General features: G+C 39.0%; 1 pseudogene; it reads right to left on the bottom strand.

Moving 5' to 3' along the window:
• Positions 1-386: 386 nt before the first annotated feature.
• LOC129514461 (dnaJ homolog subfamily A member 1-like) overlaps positions 387-27,889 on the bottom strand; it is a 34,618-nt pseudogene continuing 7,115 nt past the window's right edge.

Raw genomic sequence — 27,889 nt, 5'->3', positions numbered from 1 at the left:
GCACTAATCGTATTCATGAGGGCTCCACCCTCATGACCTAATCACTTCTTAAAAATCCCATTTCTAAATACCATCAAACTGGGGATGACCATCACATATGGCTTGGACAGGGACACAGACATTCAGGCCATGACACTCTCCAAATGTCTTCAAGACCTGGGCAAGAGAAAAACCCCAGATGTTAAAATATTATAAATTGTTACAATTATAATTGTTACTATATATATTAAAAGAGATTTGGAAATCTCATTATAACTGTTACTATGTGTAATTTCTTGAGCTTTTGTATTTGAGTGTATTCTTCATTTAACTTTTAAAACACTGCCATGGTTGAATATTAGAACAAAAACAGTAACAAGTAGTGAGCTATGATTTTAGTCCTTTACTCATTCACTACAGCATATAAAATGCCAGCAGTGCTGTTCACTGGCCCCATCAAGAGGTCTGACACGGAACAGCACCTCTGGGATGATGTTCATTCTCATATGCTTCCCCATTGTAATGGCGCCATCTTTCTTGATTTGGATCAAAGTCCACCAGTCCTACCTGGTCCATTTCATCAGTTTCTCCTACTTCTTTCCTCTCAGGTAGGAGTTTTTCCAGCAAAGAGAGAAAGGAGAGGAGGGAGAAAGCCATTCTCAGGAAAGTTTACCTTAAATTCCATGATGAGACAACCCTTCTCATATGGTCTACAATCAATTAGCATGCCTTCATTTAGCACACACTTGATATCTCCGTGCTTGACAATCTGACCTTGCTGAGAGGTGATGACAGTGGTTTGGTTGTCAAGAGTAGATACTGGGTTTTGAAAGCTGCACAGTGCTTCGACCAGCTGTGTATGTGTACACATGAATAGGTCTTCTCCTGGCTGAGTAAAAACAGCATGGTCCTTCTGATCTAAAACGATCATAGTATCTCCTGGTTCCAGTCCCGGCTCTTGGTCTCTGTCACCATGGAATGTTATTTTCTGGCCATCTTTCCTGCCTTTGTCAATATGAACTTCTAGAACCTTCTTCTCTTGAATTATCTTCCTTCCATTGCAGCCTTTACATCAGTCTTTAGGACTGAATGGATCCATTCCCCCTGGCCCTGGCGCTCCATGCACACAGGCTGAAGTTGCTGAACCATTCTGGTGAATTCTTATTTATATTCCAGAACCTTGGCAACTGGAACAACATTCTACTGCTCCTTTCTTACCACCTCGGCCTTCACATTTGTCACAAATCACATTCTTTTGCAGAGCTAGGTTTCTTGTTGCACCGTCGTATAAATCTTCTAAGATTACTGAGAGCTGATGCACAACATTTTTACCTCTCCTTTCTCACTGCATCCTTCCTTCTCCTCCAAAAAATCATATCAAAGATGTCCATGAGGGAACCCAAACCACCACCCACTCCCACGTTCTTTAATTGCCTATGCTCCTCTGTCATATAATTCCCTTTTCTTTGCATCAGAGAGCACTTCATTAGCTTGAGAAATCTGTTTAAACTTCTGTCCTTCATTTGGATTCTTTTCAGAGTGGTAACTGCAGGGCCAGTGTCCTGTAAGCCTTTTTCAATTATTTCTGGGTGACATTGGGTTTTGACCCCAAACATCATAGTAAGTGGTTCTTTCACCATTTTCTACAGCTGGTGAGTGGGCTGAGGCCAGTGTGGGGGAGTGGGAATGAATGCGTTGCTGAGCACAGCTTGGGCAGGCCCTGCTCCTCTGCTTTTCACAAAGCGTTCTGGAAAGTTCCTGTTACCATGTGTATTAAAGGAGATTTGGAAAATACAGACATGGAGAGAAAGAAGGAAAAATACTAATACATAATTTTATTCAAATAAAATCTTACTTAAAAAGTTTTGTTTTAAATTTTCTTCCAGTTTTTTCTTGAGTATCATTTGTTAACATGTCTTAGGATCAGCCTTTTTTTTTTTTTTTTTAAGATTTTATTTATTTATTTGAGGGAAGAGAGAGCCGTAGTGGTAAGGAGAGGGGCAGAGGGAGGAGCAGACTCTGTATTGAGCATAGAACCCAACGCGGGGCTCAATTCCAGGACCCTGGGATCATGACCTGAGCCACTTGGGTGCCCCCTAGAGTCAGTTTTGACATTTTATTTTCTTCATTATGTAATCCTAATGTGTAAATTAGGAAAAAATAACACATTTTGCCTTCTATATTCCCTACTGAGGAGGGTAAATTGGATACCTTTGCTTTGCCAAGTAGTTGTTGTTATTTTGAGCAGTTCTTTTGAGTCCACACCTGCTTTAGTTGGTAAGCTAACCTGGAACTTTGAGGGAGACATTCTCAAACTTGTATCTCTTAACTTGAGCTTACACTTTTCTTAATTTTGGTAAAGTAGCTGGTTTAAAGCTATACATAAAGGTTTTGTTTTTAACTTCTGGAATTCCACCCCCCTTCTTACACTTGTCTTTTTCCTGTTTTTGAAACTTTTTAATATGCTGCATTGCAAACACCCACAAGAAGGGGGAGAATAATCTGATGGCCCCTGTGTATGATCACCACCTCTGACCACCAACCTGACTTTCATGGGGGAGTTTGAACCCTGTGGTAAGACTCCATGTGGAATAAGTAATCCTGCAGGAATGTGTTACGTTCAGTAACAAGATTATTCATTCCCCCAGTAAGAAATAGCAATCATAATGATGTATTTTGCTTTAAATCTTGATTAAGACTTGTTTGTATTTTTAGCTTCCTAAATGTGGGTAATTCAGTCAGTTTTGGTGATTTTAGGTGGTGATGCTAAATAGGGATTTTTGTGATTGGGTGTTTTATCAGAAACCTCCACCCCATACACTCCTCTTTTTTATTTTTAACTTTGATTTTCCTGTTCTTTGGTCCTTGGTTTTGGCTCATTTCTTGATTGGCTAGTGGTAGTTTTTCAGTATCTTTGTTGAAAGAATAATCTGCAGATCATAACCCTTAAACTCCTTAAATATAATACATGTTACTCTGTTTATTTTTGTTTATTTTTTGTGGCATTTAGTGTAGAAGAAAAAATATATAAAGAAAAACATTTTGGGGGGGATCCCTGGGTGGCTCAGTGGTTTCGCGCCTGTCTTTGGCCCAGGGCATGATCCTGGAGACCGGGGATCGAGTCCCACATCAGGATCCCTGCATGGAGCCCTGCTTCTCCCTCTGCCTGTGTCTCTGCCTCTCTCTCTCTCATAAATAAAAAAATATAATCTTAAAAAAAAAACAAAACATTTTTTCCCCTCTTTAGGTATCCTCTTTTTTTGTTTGTTTTTCCTGTGCTGTGGATTAAAAAAAAAAAAAATCCTTGCCATTAAAATCACTGTGGTCCATCTGTTTTGTTTGTCTTGGCTTTGCCTGGAATGTGTTGTGAAGTTTTTGGGAAGCCTCTGGGTCATGTGTCCTTCACATCTTCCCTCAATCTATTTATTTATTCTTTTCTCTATCATGAAGATCTTCTCACACCCCTGTCTCCCAAATATAATCACGGTTGCCCCTTCTAGAATACTTGCTATGTGCCCGGGACAATGTTCTCTATATATTAGGGGCTTATTTTATGTTTGTCATTCATACTTCAGATTCAATTTTCTATAGCAGCTGTTTAGCTGTATTACTCTCTGCTGTGTCAATTTTAATGTTCTTCTCCATTTTGAAATTTATCTGCAATTCTCCCTCATTCTACTCATCTTCTTGTCCTGTCGGCTTTTTTCCAATAAAGCCTTTTGCTTATTTTTCCCTTGTGATTTTCTGCTCCTATTTCATAAAGAAAGTAAGTGATTCCTTGAGTCTTTTCTTTTGTGTGTGTGTGTGTGTGTGTGTGTAAAAATACACATAGCACAACCATTTTATTCTTTGTTTTTAAAATTTAAATGTTAATAAAATCAAGTATAATTAACATGCAGCATTTTTTTAAAGATTTTATTTATTTATTCATGAGAGACACAGAAGGAGAGGCAGAAATATAGACAAAGGGAGAAGCAGGCTCCTTGGAGGGAGCTCAGTGCAGGACTCTATCCCAGGACCCTGAGATCATGACCTGAGCCGAAGGCAGGTGCTGAACCACAAAGCCACCCAGGTGCCCCAAAATGCAGTTTTATATTCGTTTCAGGTGTACGATAGATATAGTGATTCAACAATTCTGTACATTTCTCAGTGCTCATCATGGTAAGTGTGCTCTTTATCTGTTTTACCCACCACCCCTCCCAGTCCCCCCTCTGGCAACCACCAGTTTGTTCTCCGTATCTAACAGCCTGTGTTTTTGTTTGTCACTTTTTTTCTTTGTTCATTTGTTTTACATAGCATAACTATTTTAAAATGTTAAAGTAGGTCAGTCACCAAAGGATCATAGTGTATGATTCTACTTATATGAGGTTCCCAAAGTAGTCAAATTCATAAAGACAGAAGAGAGGAGGGAGGGGCTGTGGGAGGAGAGAACAGGGAGTTACTTTTTCTGGTTGCAGGCTTGCAGTTGGGGAAGATGAAAGTGTTCTAGAGATGGATGGTGGTGATGGTTGCACAACCATGTGCATATACTTAATCTTAAGGTTTTTTTTTTTTTAAATGCTAACAATTTAAAGACTTTTTTTGTGCCAGGTTATTTTTAGAGCTGTGTCAGAATCTTTGGGATAATGTTCTCCCTCCACATTTCTGCAGTTGTGTGTGTGTGTGAGCCCAGCTAATGCACACCCACCCCACTGCCTCTCCATGAGTCATTCTCACCTTAGGAGAGATCTGTGATCTCTGCAGACTTGCTGTGCGGAGTCTGGCCTCACTTGCTATCACCACTGAATCCCCTTCTCAAATCCAGAACTGGGTGGCAGGCTGAGTGTATGTTTCCTACCCCAAACCTCAGGATCCATTCAGTCTTCATCTAGTATAGTTCTGATGCTCTTCCAACACCATCTCTATCCTCTAATGTGATTACATATACTGAGTCTATATAACATGTACTGAGTATATAAAAATTTAAAATATACACATGGCTGCACATCTTTCTGTCTTTACCTCTTCTATTTTATCTGCTTTCCTGGACTGTGCTTCCCAAGATCAGATGTATGACTGTCAGTTCTTTCTCCCTACTCTACTTGCCATCCAGACATTACAGCCTCCAATTATGATTGGTTTGTAGAAAGGAAAATATTGATGGAGAGGGAAGACCAATACATTGGCTTACTTTTGTCTTATTTTAAAATTATTTATTTATTCAAGAGAGAGAGAGCATCTGAGTGGGGAGATGGGACAGAGAGAGAATGGGAGCCATAGGTTCCCAGCTGAGCAGGGAGTGCCATGTGGGACTTGATCCCAGGACCCTGAGATCATAACCTGAGCCAAATGCTGATGCCCAATCGACTGAGCCACCCAGGTGCTTTACATTGGCTTTCTTAAAAAAAAAAAAATCCCAGGGGCCCCTGGATAGCTCCGTTGGCTAAGCATCCAACTCTTGATTTCAGCTCGGGTCAAGATCTCAAGGTCATGAAATTGAGTCCTGCATCAGGCTCTATGCTCAGTGCAGAGTCTATTTAAGATTCTCTCTTTCCCTCTGCCTCTCCCCTTGCTCATGCTCTCTCTCTCTCTCACAAAATAAATAAAATCTTTCTTTTAAATAAATAACATCTTAAAAAAAATCCCAATATTAAAGTAGTGGTAATACATAAAATGTCTGAAGGAGCCAGGGAGGTAAGAAAACGAACAAAGGGGTCTTGAGTGGGTCTGGGGAATTGGGGAATCATGCACCTCCAGAGGAACACTTGCTCCTAGACTCCAGTAAGAGTTGCTAGATCTGATTTTTCATCAAAAGAAATCTAGATTTTGTGAAATCACAAACTAAATAAGACTAAAAACTATAAACAGAAAATGTTCTGTGTACCCAACAGAATCTGATCTATAGGTAAGAAGACAGCAGCTGAGTGTATGATTTGTAGGCATAGTGTGTCCAAACCAGGGGCATTCCTCAGGGAAGGGAAGTATTATCACTTACCTTGAGTTTTTCTTAGCATCAGTCTGATTATCGATGCTGTAACTTGTGAGGTAGAGCTGAATTCTGTTTCCCAGTATTTACTGTACTTTTAATAGTAAAGACAACAGAAATGTCAAATATTTCTTCTTAAACCTGAAAACATTTTTTTTTCATTTATTTCACACCAAGTACATAGTATAAAATAACTGATCAGAGAAACTTTAGATTTCATTGACACGAGACATTCTGAATTCTTTCAGTATGCTTATCTTTTCCAATAATGGGTTTCACGTCAAAATGTCTCACATTCTGGCCCTGGTTTTAAACACACCTTTGAATTTTCACCTTACTCGTGTGACTTTCTGCTTTATCAACATAGATTGAACTTAAAGCCATCCAGATACCTTAGCTCACTTAAATAAACACAATAGCCAAGTGTAGAACATGAGGCCATGTCTTGCCCCTGTGTTATTTTTAATGTGTTTCTGCTGTAGTTGGAAGCGGTGTCCCTAAGATCTCATTCCTTGTGCAGTAGGGAGCACCATGATTCTTGGTACGGGAATGTGCAACAAGACAGTTTCGTTCTGTGCCAGGGCGGTGCGTTAGTCTGCTCAGGCTGCCATTACAGAGCACCACAGGCTGGGAGGCTGAAACAACAGACGTTTACTTTCTCACAGCTCTGGGGGCTGGAAATCCCAGATCAAGGTCCGGCAGGGTTGGTTTCTGGTGAGAACTCTCATCCTGGTTTGCAGATGGCTGCCTTCTCACCGTGCTTCATGTGGTCTGTGTCCTGCATGTGCACATTGGGAGAGGTGTCTCTGGTGCCTTTGCCTCTTCTGAAAAGGACACCAGTCCTATCATGTCAGAGACCCCCCACCCCAATGACTTAATTTCCACCTTAAAAGCCCTCTCTCCAAAGATAGTCCCATTGAGGGTTAGTACTTCAACATATAAATTTGGTAGGGACACAGTTTTGTCCATAACACCTACCTTACACATGGTTCCTCTTCAGGGAAACTTATTCTTTTCTGCAGTGCAGCATAGAGTAGAAAACCCAAATAATCTAATAATATAAATTGTAGGTTGAGATTACAGTAGTGATTACATAAACAGCAGAGGTACTGAAACGGAGCATTCTTACGTCTTCTTCCCCATAGCAATGGAAGAAGCTTTTGAGCTCAATATGAAAATAAAACATTTTAAATGACTAAAAGTTTATAAAAATTTTATGTTAAATATACATTTATATATATTATGTCATGTGGGGTACTATATATGATAGATCTATAATTACATATGTGCGTATAAATATATAAAATGAGATAACATGTTTCCAGCTATCTAATTCATATTCTGGAATTTAATTTTCCAGATTGCTTAGCCCAAGAGGTAGTATGGTATATTTGTTTTTGAGGTAATTACAGAATGGAAAATGGCTTTTTAATTAGGAGAGAAAAACACATAGAATACAGAAAATAAATTAGTAAGATGACTGATTGTGTCCATTATCTTATTCTATAGGGAAGAACCCCCTTTACCAGACTGTAACAGTCTGTGTCACAAAGCCCCGGTGCACAGTCTCTGTAACCGTAGTCCTGTCTTTACGTGGCCACAACCCAAACTTCCTGAACAGCAGGCCTTGCTGAGGTGGCAACTTTTCTCTAGGTAACTGGTGAACCAGCTAGCTTCTGCACGTTTGTTCATCATTTAGCCTTTCTGCGTGTGGGGTTTGTGGCTACACACTGAGTTCTCAGATGTGTGATCTCTACCAACCTTAAGGAAAAGGTGTTTGATTTTAATCTCTTGGTAGAGTCATTTACCTTGAAAATCATTTTTTTTTTTTGAGAGACAGCTATATGTGTGGGGAGGGACAGAAGTTGAGAAGAGAATCTCAAGCAGGCTCCAAGCCCAGCACAGAGCCTCACATGGAGCTCCCTCTCACAGCCCTGAGATCATGACCTGAGCTGGAATCAAGAGTTGGATACTTAATCGACTGAGCCACCCAGGCGCCCTTACCTTGAATTTTTAATTAGAGCAGGAGACAGGTGTGAATGCGGAGGGCCTGTTAGGTTTGGCTAGTGGCGATTCTTCTTTACCACACTCTGCTATCTCGAGCACTGTGATCAGAAAGTCCCACTCAACCATGCTGACCATCAGTGGAGCTGGCCATCAAATGGGGAGGGAGGCTGGGCCAGAACGCTGCAGAGGGGAGCTATCACCCAGTCTGAACCCTTTCTCTACCCTGCCCCTGGGTCAGAGGAGGTGGGTGTCAGGGTGTCAGGCTACTCATCTCAGAAAACAAGAATTATGGCTCAACAATCTATATTAAAATTCAGCTCTGTCATGATGCTTTACTAGTGATCTTCCCCAACCAGCATACGATCAGATTATAAGGAAGCCCAGGACGTCAGGAAAGCCAGGGGTCTTGTCAGTGGTATTGTCTACATTTTAGTGCACTTGTGAAAGCGGCCTGTGTAACTGAGTACTAACTGCCTTTATTCTCCTTGTCATAATCACTTCTTCAGTGGATGTTGTCATTAATTTCTTTGCAAAGGCGGCCCTTGGTAGACTTAATTTGGTCAAGCTCCTTATTCAAGTAAAACCTCTTCCCAACTCAGGTATTTATGGACAAAGAATTTCAACTTTGTGGACATAAAATAACAGAGAGCTGAAGGCAGATGAGGGTGAGAGCTTGGTGAGGAGGTGCTGCAAGATGGCCTGTGGGTCATCCCGCAGGAAGTGGTTCCGTCAAGCCCGTGTGCGAGTGCTGGACTCCGGCTGAGCAGGTTTCTACACAGACCCTGCCTCTACTTGTTAATTATGACCCATTTTCTCAACAAGAGGGGATTTTCTTCAGGAAGTTCTGCTGACAAAGCTTTCATCATTTTCCAGGGAGGCTGGGTGCTGTTTGTTTACGTGATTGCTATCAAAGCTGCCACAGGGTGACCTGAAGCAAACACGCAGCTCCCCAAGGAAAGAAAAGAGCCCCAAAGTCTTCTGTGTTCAAGTCGAAAAAGACTCTTGAGGGGAACTGTGTTCAGTGTGTGAGAATTGGAGGACTGTTTCACTCCGTGTGCTGAGTTTGCAGTCGACACATGAGCGAGTGATTGGGTTTGCATATCTTCTGAAACGATAAAAAGTGGCTGTCATTGAGTCTCCCCCCTTTTCAGAGACCATTTGAAATATTTAATATTTAACAGGTGAGAATTGCACTCAGGTTACTGATAACTCTTCATTTCTCAGCTGGTGCCTGAATAACTGGAGGCAAAACCTGGAGAGAAATGTAGGCCAAGAGCGGAGGGCTTGAGTAGTAACGGAGGAGAGACAGTATGTTCCCACGGGGTGACTCATTCCTGGGAGATGAACGCTATGGAAATAGTAAGAGGCCCAAACTATTTTTTCCTCCTGGGCTGGAGGGGCTGGCAGCTATTTTGTCTAGTGTGTGTGTGTGTGTGTGTGTTTTCTTTCTTCCATGTATATGCTCTGTACAGACCTTCTTCTTCTTCTTCTTCTTCTTCTTCTTCTTCTTCTTCTTCTTCTTCTTCTTTCTTCTTCTTCTTCTTCTTCTTTTAACAAAAGTTATGTTCGTGGCTAAATGGCATTATGCATAATGGAGGTCAGAGGGTGGCTGAGCAAGCTATTTCTTCACCGCTGATCTGTCCCTGATCTACGCAGGGACTAGTAATAGGAGTCCCGGGAGAACACATATATGGATGCTTATTATGCAGAAGGGAAGGTGACATGGCTCTGCTAAAGGTGGTCAACATGCGAGCAATACGCAGTTTCTTTAGGCAGCCTGTCCTCTTCTGAGAACTACAGGCTTCAACTGGTTTTCTCTTATGGCCTTGAGAGGATCACCTGTCCTGCATTATTCCTTTAGGATGAGCATTTATGCACACCCATCAAGAAATGGGGCTTTGGAGCTGTGCCGATCTGGTTTTCCTTTGGGTTAGTCCTAACCCTGGCAAAATTTCATTGCCATGTCAAGTGGTCAAGTGAAGTGTTTACTGTGGCACTCGGCCTGAAAACTTTAAATCTCTCCACTTGGAAAAGTAATTCCCAGGAAGATAGTTTGTTCATGGTCAAGGCTTATGTGCATGCCCAGCTGATAGTACCATGCATTTGGGTTTTGGTGTGGAAGAAGAATGAGGAGCTTCAATGCATGTGTGTATATGGCTGCTTTTAAGAAATCACCAACAGCTGTGGCTGAACAAAATAGACTTCTGGGGCTCTAGGGTGTGAGACTAGAAATCATTTTAGAAATAGAGGATTTCCAGATAGCCAAATAAATGGAATCAGAATTCTTGGCTACTCAGTTGGCATAAGTTATTGTTTCCCTGGGAAAGTTTATGAGTAGCTATTTACATGGCTGTACATATGCATATAGTAGGCTCATATATCTTTTCCACAAAGCTTTTTTTTTTTTTTAACTTCGTAACATGTCCAAACTCTTACTTTCTTCACTCTGTGATTATATATTTGGAAAACTACTTTGATACTTGGAAGTATACTTAGGCATGTCTCTAGGTGATGCAGAAGTTGGCAGGTTAGCAGCCATTTTTTTCTGGGTTTTGGTAAAACCAACATTTCTTGTGACTTTGTTGGGTGCTCTAGCCATCTGTTGAGTGCTCTAGCATGTGAAGCTGATCACTGGTGTGAAGTAGATCCATTTCCATCAGGAACCCACCGACTTTAGAGACTTAAGGTACCTGAATTCACCCCAGATCAACTTAGAGAGCTGTCACTGTGGGTTATGACAGCATTGGCTGAGGTCTTGTGGAAGGGAAGGGGATGAAATCTCTTGATGTATAACTTCTTTGAGAAAAGTGAGTCTAGGCTGGTGGCCCACACTCAAGACGTGGAGTCCTTGAGTTCGAGGAGTGAAATGGTGCCCACACAGCCAAGTGCTGGAAAGTGTTCTCGATTTTGCCATCTTGGCCCAATGAATGTGTGCAAGGCTGAGCATGAGAGGGTGGGAATAAACTTCTAACATGGCGCTCCACTGCCACTTGTCCTGGGAACTGGACCAGAGAGGCCATCGGCATCAGTTAAAAAGCATGATCCATCGGATGGTGCAGGATCACTGAGGGCAGCCTCACTGGGTGGTGAAGAGTAAAGGGGGGAGACTCAATGACAGCCACTTTTTATCGTTTCAGAAGATATGCAAACCCAATCACTCGCTCATGTGTCGACTGCAAACTCAGCACACGGAGTGAAACAGTCCTCCAATTCTCACACACTGAACACAGTTCCCCTCAAGAGTCTTTTTCGACTTGAACACAGAAGACTTTGGGGCTCTTTTCTTTCCTTGGGGAGCTGCGTGTTTGCTTCAGGTCACCCTGTGGCAGCTTTGATAGCAATCACGTAAACAAACAGCACCCAGCCTCCCTGGAAAATGATGAAAGCTTTGTCAGCAGAACTTCCTGAAGAAAATCCCCTCTTGTTGAGAAAATGGGTCATAATTAACAAGTAGAGGCAGGGTCTGTGTAGAAACCTGCTCAGCCGGAGTCCAGCACTCGCACACGGGCTTGACGGAACCACTTCCTGCGGGATGACCCACAGGCCATCTTGCAGCACCTCCTCACCAAGCTCTCACCCTCATCTGCCTTCAGCTCTCTGTTATTTTATGTCCACAAAGTTGAAATTCTTTGTCCATAAATACCTGAGTTGGGAAGAGGTTTTACTTGAATAAGGAGCTTGACCAAATTAAGTCTACCAAGGGCCGCCTTTGCAAAGAAATTAATGACAACATCCACTGAAGAAGTGATTATGACAAGGAGAATAAAGGCAGTTAGTACTCAGTTACACAGGCCGCTTTCACAAGTGCACTAAAATGTAGACAATACCACTGACAAGACCCCTGGCTTTCCTGACGTCCTGGGCTTCCTTATAATCTGATCGTATGCTGGTTGGGGAAGATCACTAGTAAAGCATCATGACAGAGCTGAATTTTAATACAGATTGTTGAGCCATAATTCTTGTTTTCTGAGATGAGTAGCCTGACACCCTGACACCCACCTCCTCTGACCCAGGGGCAGGGTAGAGAAAGGGTTCAGACTGGGTGATAGCTCCCCTCTGCAGCACCCTCCTCCTCCTCATTGGAGGCTTCTCTCTGGTGTTTGGACGCAAGAATGCGACTTCAGCAGGCTGGACCTCAGGCAGTTGTATGTGTGTGTTAGGACCTCAGTAGGATGAGGAGGCTCTCTGTGAGGTGGTGGAGGCCAAGGGACTTAGTTGTTTGGACAAAAAAGAGAGAGAACCATATCTGTTAATCTTCCTTAGTGAAATATGACCTTCTAGTCTCAGAGGATGTTCAACAAAGAATGTTTTAAGTCAGGAGATATGATGTGAAGGCAAATATGATCAAACTCTTCAGCAATTTTTTTAAAATGAGTATTTCCTATCGTTCTTGATCCTCCTCCATTTAGGCAGCCATGAATTCATTCTCTATTTACTGCCTGCTGTATGGTGGTGCCACAGAAATGGAAAGGGAAAGAAATTCTCAGCTTTGGAGTTTCAAAATAGACTTTTGTCATCCATGGTAGACGTAATAGCCTTGAGAGAAAATACTTTTGAGACCTGAGAGGGAGGGAGATTTTTGAGAACTAGATACAGTTGCAATCTACTTGGTGTTATACATTAAGAGAAAAATCAGATTGTACTGGTGTTATACATTAAGAGAAAAATCAGATTGTACTTTAAAAAATTTTAATTCTGGGGGCTTGGGTGGCTTATTCGTTTGGGCTTCTGACTCCTGGTTTTGGCTTAGGTCATGATATAATGAGTCATGGACTCTAGTACTGTGTAGGGTTCTGTGCTCAGTGGGGAGTCTGCTTGAAGGTTCTATTCCTCTACCTCTCCCTGACTCGTGTACCCACTCTCTCTTTCAAATCAATAAATCAATAAATCTTAATTTTTTTTAATTCTGGGGAATGAGTATCAGAAAGCTCAAATTTAAAAAATATATGTGGTATTTTGTCTGTGAGTTTTTGGCCTTTATACCCATTTCACCAGGATGGTGGATATTGATATTTAGTTTGAAATGAGGGAGATGGTAAAAGGCATTACGAGGTATTACAAAAAAACGAATTTTCAGATCTCCTCCATGTTTAGGGTGAGCAAGTACTTTTCATGGATACAGAAAACAGATTGGTGGTTGCCAGAGGTAGATGGGGGTCAGGTAGAGGGAGCAAAATGGGAGAAGAGACTTAAAAGTACAGACTTCTAACTAGAAATTAAATGACTCCTGGGGACCTAATGTACAGAATGGCATATTTGAAAGCTGCTAGGCTTAAAGCTTTCATCACAAGAAAAATTTCATAACTATATACGGTGATGGATTTTAACTAGACTTACCGTGGTAATCATTTTGCATTTTCTAATATATGCAAATACTGAATCATGCTGTTGTACACCTGAAGCTGATATAATGTTATATGTCCATTATATCTAAATAAAAAAAGAAAGTTTACTGATTTTGCATGTGTGACAAGCATTACTGTGTGCCTCAGATTTCTGCACAAGAGGGGTTTAAAATCTCTCTGACCTGGGAGAGGGTCAGATGGTTAGAGGCCTTTAAATACGCTAGACCTCCAGTGATCTAACCTGTTCAGAGAATTTCTGGCTCCACCTTAAAATTATGTTAGATATTACCAGAAATGTAAGTATGGCTCAAGATTTTTTTTTCCTGTGTCATTTCAGCCTTATGCTTTAGCAGAAGAATAGAAATTGAGACATTTTTTAGGTTTAGGTAAAGAGGGATGCACAAAGATTCCTGAGTCTCCCCCTGGACAAGTGCAGGAGGATAAAAATGGCAGCTGTAGATACTGAGCTGGTTGTAATTTCTACTTAGAAATATGCAGAGGGCTTAGATGAAGTAAAGGAAGTGGCAAAATGTGGATATGAGCAGTCCGATGACATGGGATAAAATTGTGTGTATCAAGAGGGTGTGGGATCAAATACCTGACAGTTCTCTCTGATGATGTCATCCTAGCCAATCTCCTTAAGTCAGTTCATTACCATGAGGATTCCGGGGAGCATCCAAGCTCAATTGTGAAGTGAAATGCTTGTGTTATACTGTATAGCCTGACAGTGTCACACCTGTTACAGTAGTTTTTTTTTGAAATTTGTGGGTGCTGCTTAACCTTATACATTTATATCAGCAAATTCTAACTTGAAGATGTGCATGTCCACGTGGAGTTAAGAGGTCAGTTTCGGGGCAACGTCCATGGACCAGTGAAGAAGGAAGAAGGTATCTGAAGAGGCGGCTGAGCAGAACTGGCCTGGATCATCAGATTGCACGGCCAGATGAATTTTGGTTTAGTGAGTTGGCTTATAAAATGTGATGACTGTCGTGTTCAGCATGAGACTTGGTAGCAGTTATTCTCACAGTCAAGGATGTCACAAAACCACTGTTCTGTGTTCTTGGTGAAGACTTGCTGTTGTGCTTTCATACTCTGATGCGTCGTAAATGAATCGTCTCTTTGACATCGCATACCTTAGATGTTGGGCTTGGTATTTCTTTGAAGGACGTCTCATTTCATTTAAGGTCACAAAAGTGTAAGGCCAAAGAACAAAGACAATTTCTTGAAAGATTCACTGGTTATCAAGTTAAGAGCTGTCTTTGTGTTTAGATGATGCTGGCAATTTGTAGGTGGGACCACAGCCAGTTTCGATGTTACATTCATATTTCTGTTGTTTGACATTCACAGCATAATTGTCAAAAGAACAACGCATAGGGAAGCTCTGAGGTGTTGGCGGAGGCACTGTCCCTGAGCTGTTTGCAAAAGCAAAAATACAAGTATAGGAGACAGAAGAAATCCGTCTCCTCCACTGCACGATGGGAGTCTCTCTCTCAAGCCTGACTTCTATGTGGCTATTTCATTATATCTTGTGAAAACCTTGATATCAAGGGCTAACTAAAAGCTTATTTGTTTTGATCCCCCATTGTGAATCTATCTTATGTTTGAGAATTATTATTTCCTCTACTGGGCTTCTGAACGTTTGTATCTTGCAGGAGTTAAGCAACCACATTAAGCACTTCCATTTAACATGGAGCTTTTAGTACAATTCCTGATGGAGAGTTTACATTTCCCTCTTTCTTAAGATCTAGGGAATTGTTGTGAGTAACGTGTCTGCAAGAACAAAGCAATCTGGTTTAAACGGCTCAAAATCATCCTATGAAAAGCTCCATTCTATCTAATTCATACATACCTTAGCATTTCTCTCTGCTTTCATGCGAAACATGTGAAACATGATGCCCTATAGGTAATCGCAATGTTTGTTGTTCCCCAGATCCATTTGTGAGAAGTTAAAAATCCATTTGCATTCATCCATGGGTTGGAAGAGCAGATTTCTAGGCCCAGTTCCTCTGTTTTTAGTTGTGTGACCTGAGACAAGCCACATAGCTGCTCTGAATCCACATTCCCTCCTCTGAAATGGGCAAACTACCATGAACTCAGACACTTTCCTGAGTTACAAAGATCAAACAAGATATTTGATGAGACCACGTTTGGAAACAAGCCGTCTACAAAACTAATGAAAAATTGATGTGAAAATCTAGAAATTAGTGTGTTTTATTTAATGAGCCCACTGTGGGTCATCAGTTGCCTGTAGTGGACTCCTACCCACCTCCGCAGACGCCTGCCCAAATTACCCCACCTCCTGACTTTCAGAGGTTGGTGATCTGGTGTTATCCGGAGTTACATGGTAGTTCAGGAGACACATGGGGTGGAGTAAAAGTGTCCAAGCAACCAACCCAAGGGATCATCAGTAGTTACAACAATGGGAGGTCCATGGTTTTTACAACTGTATCATTTCCTTCCAGTAGTGAATGTTTTGTTACAACCAAGGTCCAAGGGGGCTTGAAGGTGAGCCTGGTCAATGTGTGGGGCTCTCCATCTACCTTGTCACTAGAAATCTCCCAAATGTGTACATTGGAGCACAACTTTGTCTGGAACGTGAATATTAAAACTTGTAGCTTTCTGTTTAAATTGAACGTGGATTTTGTTTTATTTTGCCTGCTTCTCTCAATAAAAGCTTTCAGGTCTCTTTCTTTCTTTCTTTCTTTTTTTTTTTTTTATTCTCTCTCTCTCTCTCTTTTTCCCAGTAAACAAGTCCTTACTTGACAAAAGGAAATAGCTGGAGATATACCTTCACAAAACCCCCGATGATGTTCCCCTGACGTGTGCTGTCCCAGTTTTATAAATTAGAAATCTGGTCATCAGCGTAGTCTCTGAGCAGCGCCAGCTGTCTTCCCTTTCTAGCACTGCAGAGATGCTTTGAAGCTGCCTCTCTATTGTGTAGGCAACATTAGCACAGAAAGATTTGAAGACTCTAATAGCTGGGAAAGGTTACACAGCCTCACATAATTGACTGTGGCAATATAAAATACGGCCTGCTCTGTTTTGTAACAAAGTAGGTACTGCTTTCTTTCCGATTTGAAGGGAAACAAAGTAAGCAGAATTGCCTTTGCTATTAAGTTTCCAGGTTAAAAGCTGCAAATCTGTGTTGTAAAGTGTGTCTTTCCTGGCTGTGTGCAGTAAATTACCATCCCGTCCTGCTGTAGGGACAATAGCTTCCAGCTTAATGAATCAGGTGCTTTGTGTTTTCTCCACGTATTTAGTGTGGGGCAAATGGGCCCATAAAAAGAGGAATAGCACTAAGGGACGTTCGTCATTTTAGGTTTTGGCCTTCAAATCATTGTCAGGTAAAATAAGTGGATTTAAAAAAAAAAAAAGCATGAAATAAAGTCCAAAAAAATTGGATCGTTTTCTTGTTATAAATAAAAATGGAAAATGAATCATAAATAGTGAGAGGTTGCTTTGCACTGTTACCCAGATGCTGAACCCAGAGAGTTCTGGTCTGAGGAAGTAGATTTTTTTTTTTTTTTTTTTTTTTTTTTAGTGAAAAAAAGTTCTTTGTTTCCATTACTATCGCAGTATTTGAAATCAAAGGGCAGGTTAGACTTAATCTTACTTTTACTTTATGTGGTTTCGGGGTTTATTTACTTGAGTCTGATTGGCATTTAGGAAAACATCTGTGAGAGGCCCAGATTTGCCCTTTCCATATTCATTACTACCCCTTTAAAAATGAATGTGGCAAGACACTCTTAAACAACAAAGCCATTATGGGAACTCCTCAGAGGAGCTCTTAAACTTGCAAAGACTATTCAAACAATTTTCTTTGTAGGGCAAACCCACTGTGGAGCACTTTGGAAACAGGTACTAGGGCAAAATAAAAACTCCCCTATGTTTATACGTTAAACCAAGAATCACAAAATCAAATTCATTCCGAGGAAGGAGATAAATGCCATACTGAAGGCGACCACCAGAGTTTACAAAGGAAAGAACAATGAAGAGGCTACTTCCCTGATATTTTAGAGGTAATAGAAATAAACCTCTAAAGAGAAGCATAAAATATTGAGGAGTCCACTGTACACCCTAGAATCACACAGGATGGCTGGCAGTGGTTAAGTGTTCTGTGGCTGCATAGAGAGATGCTGAGCTTTAATGTACAAGATATTGATTACATGATGAATCCCAGCAGTTTCTTTCCTGCAGTTGCCTGCAACACGGGGAGAGATGAAGATAACACATAAATTTCTGCAGGCTACATTGCACGCAAAATGGAGCGGGTGATGAGCTAAATGAATGATGTTTCCTTCTCCCATTCATAAATGCTAGAGTTGCATAATGAATTACTCTGTTTGAAACCCGCAAGTATTAGGTTATTAAAATTGCCACTGGAATACTTGGATCTTCCGTTCTGCTTTCAGGCTGGCCCTTCACTTGGTTTTCATTTAAAATCACAATGTGCCATCGTCCTCACAACCGTGGAAAATAGAGGCCCCTTGAGTAAATCAGGGAAACACTGGGAAAAGTTGCACATTTTGAAATGATTCGATGGTATTTATGGTTTTGAAGTTCCAATGTAGATGGGTGCTATATAGATCATATTAAATTTTATTTACTCCCCTGATTTGTTGGTAACAGTTTTATTTATTAAATAATAAATATTTTATTTATTATTATTTTTTATTGCTTAACAGCAAGCTTTAATTTGGAGCATGGTTACCTTTAAATAAGAAACAAATGGTTAAGAAGGAAAACAGAAACACAGAATCAGAAGCAGAATGACTGGGTTAAGATGAGAAATTCGAGAAAGAGGAAAGGAGAGACAGCAGCCTAAAAAACGATGGGAACTGCTTTTCTACCCACATTCTTGCAGCCCACTGTGTCCTACATGCTTGGGTTTCCATCAGATTCCCCCCCCCCCCCCCCCCCGCTCACCAAGCCCTGTCTTGATGCTTTCACATCCTCACAAGAGAATCCAAAGAAAGGAGCAGCCACTCTAGTCCTATTTCTGATTTTTCTTCCTGTTCATGGGAAAAGAAGTGGAGTCAAATGCCAAAGGGAGCTTCAAACTCGAATAATGAAAGAAAATATGTCCCTAGCAGGAAGTTCTTCATAGGACCATTGTCTCTTTGAAAAGCTTCACCCTAATGGATGATGAAGTGGAAAGGTGAAGTGGAGCTTAGGAGGAGGAGAGTTTATGGTTACTGGGATTTGGATGGAATTAAATTGAAGGGCATTCATTTCCTTGCATTTCTTTGGATAAGAATATCTTTATAGATCATAGAATCTGTATTTATATATAATTATGTTTTAGCCAGACCATTTGTGAATTGTAATAAATGAGGCTTGTACAGTATACCATATACTTGCAAATATATCATACAGCAGATGATGGGAAGGTATGTTAGCGTAATATTTTACATTTCAATATGAATGTGTTTCTGCAACTAACATACTAGGAATCGTGTAGGCTGTCGTATGAAGGACAATTTATTTAATAAAATGCCAACCTAAAATGAAAAGGACTGGAGTCATCACATCTATATCAGGTGTTTCAAATCAAAATGTAATATTTATCACAAGGAAAAGTGCTGAAAAGGCATAATACTTATTAAAAATGTATTAATAAAACTTCTAAACATCTATAAAATTAGAGGTAATATATGATGCACACCGGAGTGCCATCACTCACCTTCAGTGACTATCAATATATGGCCCATCTTGTTTCATCTAAATCCCCAAACTCTTTCCTCCATCAAGGGATTATTTTGAGGCAACTCTTAGACATCATAGCACTTCATAAATACTTCAGTACATATCTCTGAAAGGAAAGTTCTTTTAAGTTTTAATAAAACTACTATAATATTATCAAACTTTAAAATATAGCAATTATTCCTTAATGTCATAAAATAGTTTGTCAGTGTTTGCATTTTTCTCTATGGCTCCATATGTTGTTTTAGATTTTTTTTTTTTGTTCAAATCAGGACCAAATTCACATCTAGAGAGACTTTTTTTTTAAATACAATAACTTCTAAAAAAAAAAGAATAGGCCTTTTAGAATCTAGAAATTCACTTCTACAGATACATCTGATGGTTCTCCGTTATCTTTATAGATTTGGGTATCTTTCTTGAAAATGTAATCCTTCTCTTAGGTGTTTTCTTCTGAAGAATCATTCAGACCAAGGAACCTTTTGAGGCATTGGCTTTCTTTTATGAATCTTACAAAGGAAAGGAAACTCTCTAAAGTAAACGGTGACCCAGGAGTCCGATGACATTTAATTTGGGCACTTAACGTTTATATAGTGGCCACAACTACCATGAATTCTAAAGTGTGTTCTTTCATCTGTTTTATCTTGTCAAAAATTTTGTGACTTTGACCTTTTCTTTTCCCACAATCTATACATATATAGTAGAATTTTAAAAGTATTTTTGGCAATCAAGATTTTCTTCTGATCCTTGTGTGAAAAAAGAAACATTTATGATCTTGAAAAAAGCATATGTTAACTTCCTTTGAATTCTTTAGATCAGCTAAAAGATGAATTTGCCATTTTAAGAATATAATATTGAAAAGATCTGTCTTCAAAGTGAACCCATGCAGGAGTACTTTTTTATCTTAGGGAATTTATATTTTTTTAAAGGAAACAGCAACCAAACTCGAAAACCAGTATGTACCCAATGGATCAGGCTTTTCAAAGAACCATGTCTCAAAAAACAGAGCTTTTGATTTCTCAAAATCATCTCTGAAGTCCCATCTTGAAATACATAAATCAACAAATTGAATTTTAATGGAAAATCAAGGGTGTTTTTCAAAAGGGCTCTTGAATGAAGCTTTGAAAAATATGAAGGCAGAGAATTATCAGCTTGTTGTAATGGCATTGACTTGACTCTGATGTTTTATTTTTAAGTAAGAAAGGATATGGCATCAAGGACAAATGAAGAAAGCAGCTTATTTACACACAGAACTGGGTCTTCCCACATTTTCCCCCCTCTGGGGACTTTCCTGTAAGTCTGATGAACCACCTGGCCGAGCACCAGCCCCTAATATCATAATGACATCCACTTGAGGGGAGTTGTAGGTGTCTCTTTATACCTGTCATTCTATGTTTATCTTTTAATGATAAACCAGTAAAATGGAAGACGAGGCCACCGTGTTATATAGCACATTCCATACAATGTTGCTATAGATTTCTTCCCATTCATTTTATAATATTAAAAATATAAAAACAAATGGATCTCATGTACAGTAAACCTTTGCAAAGCAATTTTGTGAGACATGCTGTGTTATTATTCCCATATACAAGTGGAGGATCTGAAGGTGTGGTGTTGGATGGGCAGCTGGTGTTGCAGTTAATGGCAGGGGTGTTCCTCAGGGGTGGGTATAGCTACAAATCACGTGTGGATCCTGCCTCATTGCCCTGCTGCTCATGCTAATCCGTATAAGAAAAAGGACAAAGGCAGAATGAAAATTGTATAATTTCATACTAAGAGGAGCTTTCCTGTCAGTAGGAAAGATTGAAGAAATAAGTCAACAAGCAGGAGGAATTGAGAGTAACTGGTAACATGCCAGAAAATTAAAATGGCAGATCTTTTTAGAGTGTATAGGACCTTACATTTATGATTGTTCCTCTACATTTCATTCTTTTGTGTGTTCTCTCAGTGTGGAAAAAAGGTATCCTCTGTAGCTTGTTTTTTCCTACATTGGATGATTACAAAGAATAAGTAGTTATTGAGAAAGAAAGTTATTTTTCAGCTAAGGCTATGTGGATGTGTCATAATGAATAAAAGGCCTTATTAAATCTTAAATTTAAAAAGATAATTGAGTAACATGTCATGTATTATTCCTTAATTTTGAGTATATGTGTTTCACTCTTGACCCTGGGAATATTTAAACCCTCTGTGTACAGAGAGGATGAAAAAAAGAAACTTAACCTGTCCTGTTACACCCACAGTCACTTCTTGAGTCTGACTTGGTTTCATCCACACCATGGCCTGAAACCTTCACTTTTTGGTTCTCAGGATAGTTCTGCTTATGGTGTGGGTGTATTTGTACGTTTACATAAAGACTTCAAAATTTCCCTGAATTTGGGGTGCCATACAGTAGTGATTTTGTTTTATATATAAAACAAAATTGAATTTGGTCCCGTCTCCTGATGGGATTCTCCTGATACCTGTTATTGAAACACATTATATTCTTGTTTTAATAACATATGATGTTACTTTTTTTAATTTTTATTTTTTTAAATTTTTATTTATTTATTTATTTTTATTTATGATAGTCACACACAGAGAGAGAGAGAGGCAGAGACATAGGGAGAGGGAGAAGCAGGCTCCATGCACTGGGAGCCCGACGTGGGATTCGATCCCGGGTCTCCAGGATCGCGCCCTGGGCCAAAGGCAGGCGCCAAACCGCTGCGCCACCCAGGGATCCCACATATGATGTTACTTGATTGAAACTAAAAAAAAAAAAATTACTAAGGTTGTGTGTGAAAATTCTTTGGTTTCTAAGTGTCAACCCCTCTGCAGGGTTTTATGTGAAAATCTCAGCGTGCTGGTTTTGTAGCACTTAGTTTCCATGGATTAAGGGCTTCTGTTTGGAGCCCTCTACCCTGTGTAAGGCCAACTTGTGTGTTTGCCTTTCCTGCTCGGCCTGGGGTTTTCCTGTGGGTTATGCTCATCTCACGCATATGGGTGGAAGAGCCACCAGACGTATGAGATCCCTGTCTGTACTCAGGGTGAAGGAGGGACGATGTAGGGTTTGCATTGCACTCTACCTGGTCCGCCTCTGCCGGGATTTCATGCTAAAGACAGAGGTGGAACCCAATGGATATCATGATACACTTTCAATTTACACATTTTCCAAGAGTCTCCTCCTTCTGTTCTTTAGCTGTAATCTCTTTATATCATTCCATTAAACGGTGACTTCACTTCGTCTGCAGCTTCAACATTGGAAATGCGTTTTCACTTCCACTGCTGTATATTCACCTCTTTTGGGTGTACTTACCTTATTAAATATGCTATGTCTTAGATATTTTTCTACTACTGATTTTCTATAACTTACTGGTTTTTTCATCATCCACTTGTTTCATGTGGCCCTTTATTCCTCATTTCTTATTTTTTTCAAGATTTTATTTATTTATTCATGAGAGACACACAGAAAGAGAGAGAAATAGAGACACAGGCAGAGGGAGAAGCAGGCTCCATGCAGGGAGCCCGATGTGGGACTCGATCCCGGGACTGCAGGAACATGCCCTGAGCCGAAGGCAGTGCTAAACCACTGAGCCCTCATTTCTTATTTTTAATTTATTCTAGAAGTATTTAGTTATTTTGCATTTCAAAACTTTTCTGTTTCTTTAAATGTATTTGACTTGTTTCTATATTCCTAATTTTTTCCTTTACATTTGATGAGGCTTTTTATCTTTCTTATTTTAGAGGAATCATCCATATTTCTTTGATTTTCTCCATATTTTATACTCAGCTTTCAGAATTTTTCATTCATGTTCTCAAACTTTTAGGTTATTTTTCAATACTTTTGTTTCAATTGTTATACTTATTTTAAACAATCTATTTCTTTCTCTTTTCTTAAATAAAAATGGTATATTTAAAGATAAAGGCAGTAAAGAAGTGTGGCTGCAGAGAAGCTAGCACTTGGGGAGGGTTCAACTGCAAAGGGAGGTAACTGGGGACTTTTTCCCTTTTTATCTATCCTCCAAAGTGATTCCTCCCACTTCCCTATATAGATCTTTTCTCTTTTCTGATATCAATGTGCTGGACATTTCTTTGGGATGCTCAGACTCATAGGCTCATTATCCTATTTAGGATGTTTGTGATATTTACAAACAGTATGCACATGTGAACTTTCAGTGTAGCGTTGTTCTTTGAATTTGAGCATGATTTCATTTGTGGGACAAAAATAGTTTGAAAAGTATGTTTTATGACAAAATAGGTTTGGGGCAGACTCTGTTGACAGTATTTGCAATGGCAGGAAGTGAAAATAAGCAAGACCTACACTTAATAATAGGGTAAATCCTTCTTGCAAGGACTTGAGGTGAATTTGGAGAATGACCAGCAGGTACTAGGTTTCCTGATCAATAATACCTGAGACTCACAGGATGTGCGCTGTGTTTCCTAAGAGGTAACAGCGATTCAGTATTCACTTATTCAGTGCTTGTGGTGACTTTATAGAACATCATTACTGTGAATAACAAGAATGGGCTGTATATTTAGAAGACACATGGGACGCCTGGGCGGCTTGGTTAAACTGCCTTCAGTTCAGGTCATGACATCAGTGTCCTGGGATCGAGCCCTGTGTCGGGCTCTGCTTGGTGGTGAGTCTGCTTCTTCCTCTCCCTGTCTGCATGCTCTCTCTTTCTCTGTCTTAAATAAATAAATAAATAAATAAATAAATAAATAAATAAATAAATAAATAAAATCTTAAAAAAAGAGGATGCGGCATAGAAGGGTGTGCCCAAGGCTTCTAGCAATATTTCTACAGTGTGTAGTCCCCTATATGCTTGTCTTGGTTTTATCCACATTCATTTTTAGCTCATCTTAAAAACTTTCATCCTGCAGTAGCTTTCCTCAGCTACTCCCTGGAGTTCTACAGGGCCGACAAACCCTGACCAGGACTAGACTTATTCCTGATAGAGATCTCTAGCCATGTCTCTATTGGATAGGTCCACTGATAGAACAATCCAAGACTATCACATTGGTTATTTAAAAAAAAAAAATAGAAAAAAAAAAAACTAAGAAAAAATGCTCCTTTCCTGAATTGATTTTCTGGCATTGGTCTTTCTGAGAATCCTGAGAGGTGACAAAAAGTTTTTATGTTCCACTGGTCTCTCTAGAATAAACACAGAAAGTCATTCTGCAAAGTTTAAAAGTCCCTAGGCAATCCAGACCACAGTGAACTTAGGGCATAAAGATTTTTTTTTTTTAACTTAAACAGTTCCTTTGAGTTTTCCTCTCAAGTTTGCTTGACTTTGAGGACTCAGTAAAAGAGAATCAGAGACCTGGGTTATGCTTCTCCACTAATCTTCATCCTCACTGATTGGAGTTCCCCTAAAAACAGTAACATTTCCCCTCCATCTTTAGAGTGTCCTCAGCAATTTCCTCATTGCCACCTGCCCCATGGCAGACCATGAGACTTCTCACCTGCTTGAATTGCCCTTGACTTCTGCTCTAAGACTTTTATTTGATTTAGGAATTATCTAGACTCTCCTACTCTCAGCTGTCTGATAGGCGATCCCTTGTTTTATAGTGAGTGAACTTGGCCCATCAGATATAATGATGACAAATGACAGATGACAAAATGCTGAGTGGCAAGACCAGCCATGATGTTCTTTCACATCTGACAGATTTTCCAGATTTAGTCTTTCAATGATTAATACTCTTTCCTAGAATACAGCTAGTTCTTGTCCCAAAACAGAAACTCAAAAAATAAAATAAAATAAAATAAAATAAAATAAAATAAAATAAAATAAAATAAATAAAAAAATAAAAAAATAAAACAAACAAACAAACAAACAAAAAAAACAAACAAAACAGAAACTCAGAGCATGGAATGAAACAAAACCAAAAATTTACTTAGCATATTCAAGGCTTCAGACTGATGCCCTTCTACTCCCCACCCCGTGCAATCATTAGGGAATTAGCAGAACAGTCGTTGATTATTTTACTCTCTGTCAAATACCCAGATTCCTGGCTCTTTTGATAAATATCTGCTTCTCCTAGGCTTGATTTCCCTGAAGGCTGATCATAATCTGTTTCAATATTTCAATTATTCCTGACTCCTTGGATATCTGGACATATTTGGATAATCTCTTAAGCTTTACTTACTCATTATCTAACAGTTTAGTAAAATACAGGAGTGCTTGAATTGGTAGGGGGATTATCAATGTGTTACTTTCCCTCTTTGAGCAAGAAGAAAATTGCTTCCCCAAGGGCAATTCCAGAATGCAAATACCAGTTGCAAATTTCTTTTCTTGGGGAAGAGTTCTTATTTTGGCTATTTCTTGGCTATCTCATAGATCCAGGGTGAAGAAAAACCTTTCATTGGTAATCAGGTACTTTCTGCTGTTTCAGGGTTAAACTGTACAGATAAATCAGGGTCTTTCATATGTAATAAAGACTTCTACAGACTGAAGCTCTGGGAATCCATATTGACTTGTTTGTCCTCTGAAACCCTATTGATTATAAACTTATGAAAACCTTGAAAATGGTCAGTTCTCTGAGAGGCCAAAGTATAGGAAATATGTATTTATACTAGATGAGTAAAATGAATGATAAAATTATTATTTAAAAATGCTTTACTGTTTTGACTTTACAATTTAAAGGATGTCACTAAAGAAGCATCAAGGAATTTTCAAGTTTGTTGAGTAACTTCTTTAGGAAATTAGATGTTAGGAAAAATGATCAATTAATTAAGCTAGAACTTACAAAATTGTTTTGGTAACTATCGGAGAATTTCCTGTTTGAGATTCTATTTTTCTGATAATTGTCATGGAACGTGAATATTGCATCACGAAATTGCTTCTTATTCTTATAATTAAAAAGAGAAAAATTATAAACTATTTTTGACAATTTCAGAACTGTAATATGATTGCTACAGTACCTTTGGCTGTCTAATACTCTATCTTGCCAAATTAAAGATTTAAGATGTAAAATGAGTTAAAAGACTCTACTGTAAGGTCTATAGGAATTCCAGTAGGATAAATGGTTATTCTCAAAATTTATACACACATATGACAAGAGGTGCCATGCCACTGAGTTATGCAATCTGTTTCAGTATTGATTTCTTATGTTTTATTTTGTGCTTTTGGTAAAACCAATTTTCAAGAGCATATTACTAAGGCATATTGGTTTCTTCATGTCTGCAGCAAGGACGAGGGTCAACTATCTGTGTATGTGTGTGTGTTAACATATATATGGAATAATTTATTTGTATACAAGTTTTCATGAAATTTGCATGAATTTTAGAGAAGTCCAAGAGGTAGCCTAAAAATAAAGTCATTGGACAGCCCTTCTTTGGGTGACAGTTGGGGAATGAAGTGTAACATGGAATAAAATCTAACTAAAGGAGTTTAGTAAGTAGTGAAAAGGAATGGAGACTTCATTACCAACAGTAAGAGAGTTTCTGCAGAGTTCAGTAATCGATCATTGTTTCATTGGCTGGAAATACTGTATGAGTGGAACACAAGGAGCTTTATAATGACATTGAGTTATTAATTCTTCTTACAAATCCCTTATGCTAACACTGTCTCAATAATTAGAGCAATCAAGATGGTCATCTGATCTGATTACACTCTATTCTTCTTATGCAACTTCAGTTTCTTTGTTTCTTTCTTTGTTTCCTCCTTTCTTTTTTAAGAGACTTCGAACATATGATTTATTCATGCTAAAGGAATAATAATAGTACACTGAATTTTATAGCACTTGAGACTATATTGCAGAGAAATGCCACATGTAATTTTATCTTCACAACAAAGATCTTTGGAAAATAGGTCAGGAGTTAGCATTTTATTTAAAAATATTATTTAAATGTTTAAGTGGCCCATGTGTGATCATGACTGTTCATGTGGTGTTTTTGCCCCCATGATGACATTGCCCCTGGGTAACCACCATTAACAGTTTTCCATCAATTGTTTCTTAATTTTTCTAAAAACAGATATTAATGATGGACCTCAGTATTTACAAATAGCGTATATATTTGTACAGATACATGTATGCATATATTTTGATACAGGTTTTTTTATTTCTTTATTTACTTACAGACTTGGATTGTGCTGTGTATTTTGTACTACGACTTGCATAGAGACCTGACTTGTTAAGGCCATCTCTATGAACTGGAACATATACCTACAGCTTAATTTTTAAAAGTTTCATTCTTTTGCAGAGATGTCCCTAATTCATATAACTAATTGTTCCTCTACTGATACTTATGCTGTTTCTATTTTATTATTATGAAAACGCTACATATATTTCTGTACATTTATCTGTTTCTATATCATTTTTAGGACGTTTTGTTGTTTACCTATTCTAGTGGTTTTGTCAGATTTGATTCTTGGAAGTGAGATTTTTAAATCTTTTACAGTCAAACTTTGAGAGCTACTATGATGCCATCTATCCCTCAAATGTCATACTATTTTGTCCTCCCAAAGACATTCTACAAACATTTACATTGCTCCACGCTTCTGTTGATATGAGCTGCAATCAATCTCTAAAATTTGATTCAGTCTGTATTCTGTTGTTTGTTTTGGATTTTTTCTGATTACTAATGAGTGTGAGCAGCTTTTCAAATTTTTAAAAATCATTTGTGTTTTCATTGTTTTGGTTTACCTATGAATATTCCTTGCTTATTATTTCATCTTTCCCCCTTCTGTAGTAGTTCATAGTAGTTGCTTAGGTATTCAGAATGTTACATTTTTGTCTTCTGTATGTGTCTTAAGTATTTTCTTGTATGTTTTTGCTTATTATTTAACTTTGATTATCATGCTTTTGTTACACTGAAGTTTTTATTTTTATTTTTTATTTTTTTAAATTCTTTTAATTTTTTTATTTATTTATGATAGTCACAGAGAGATATAGAGAGGCAGAGACAGAGGCA

The sequence above is a fragment of the Nyctereutes procyonoides genome, unplaced genomic scaffold, assembly GCF_905146905.1.
Source record: "Nyctereutes procyonoides isolate TBG_1078 unplaced genomic scaffold, NYPRO_anot_genome, whole genome shotgun sequence".
Lineage (NCBI taxonomy): Eukaryota > Metazoa > Chordata > Mammalia > Carnivora > Canidae > Nyctereutes > Nyctereutes procyonoides.
Note: the sequence above shows the minus strand (reverse complement) of the source record. Positions and strands in the feature narration are given on the sequence as shown.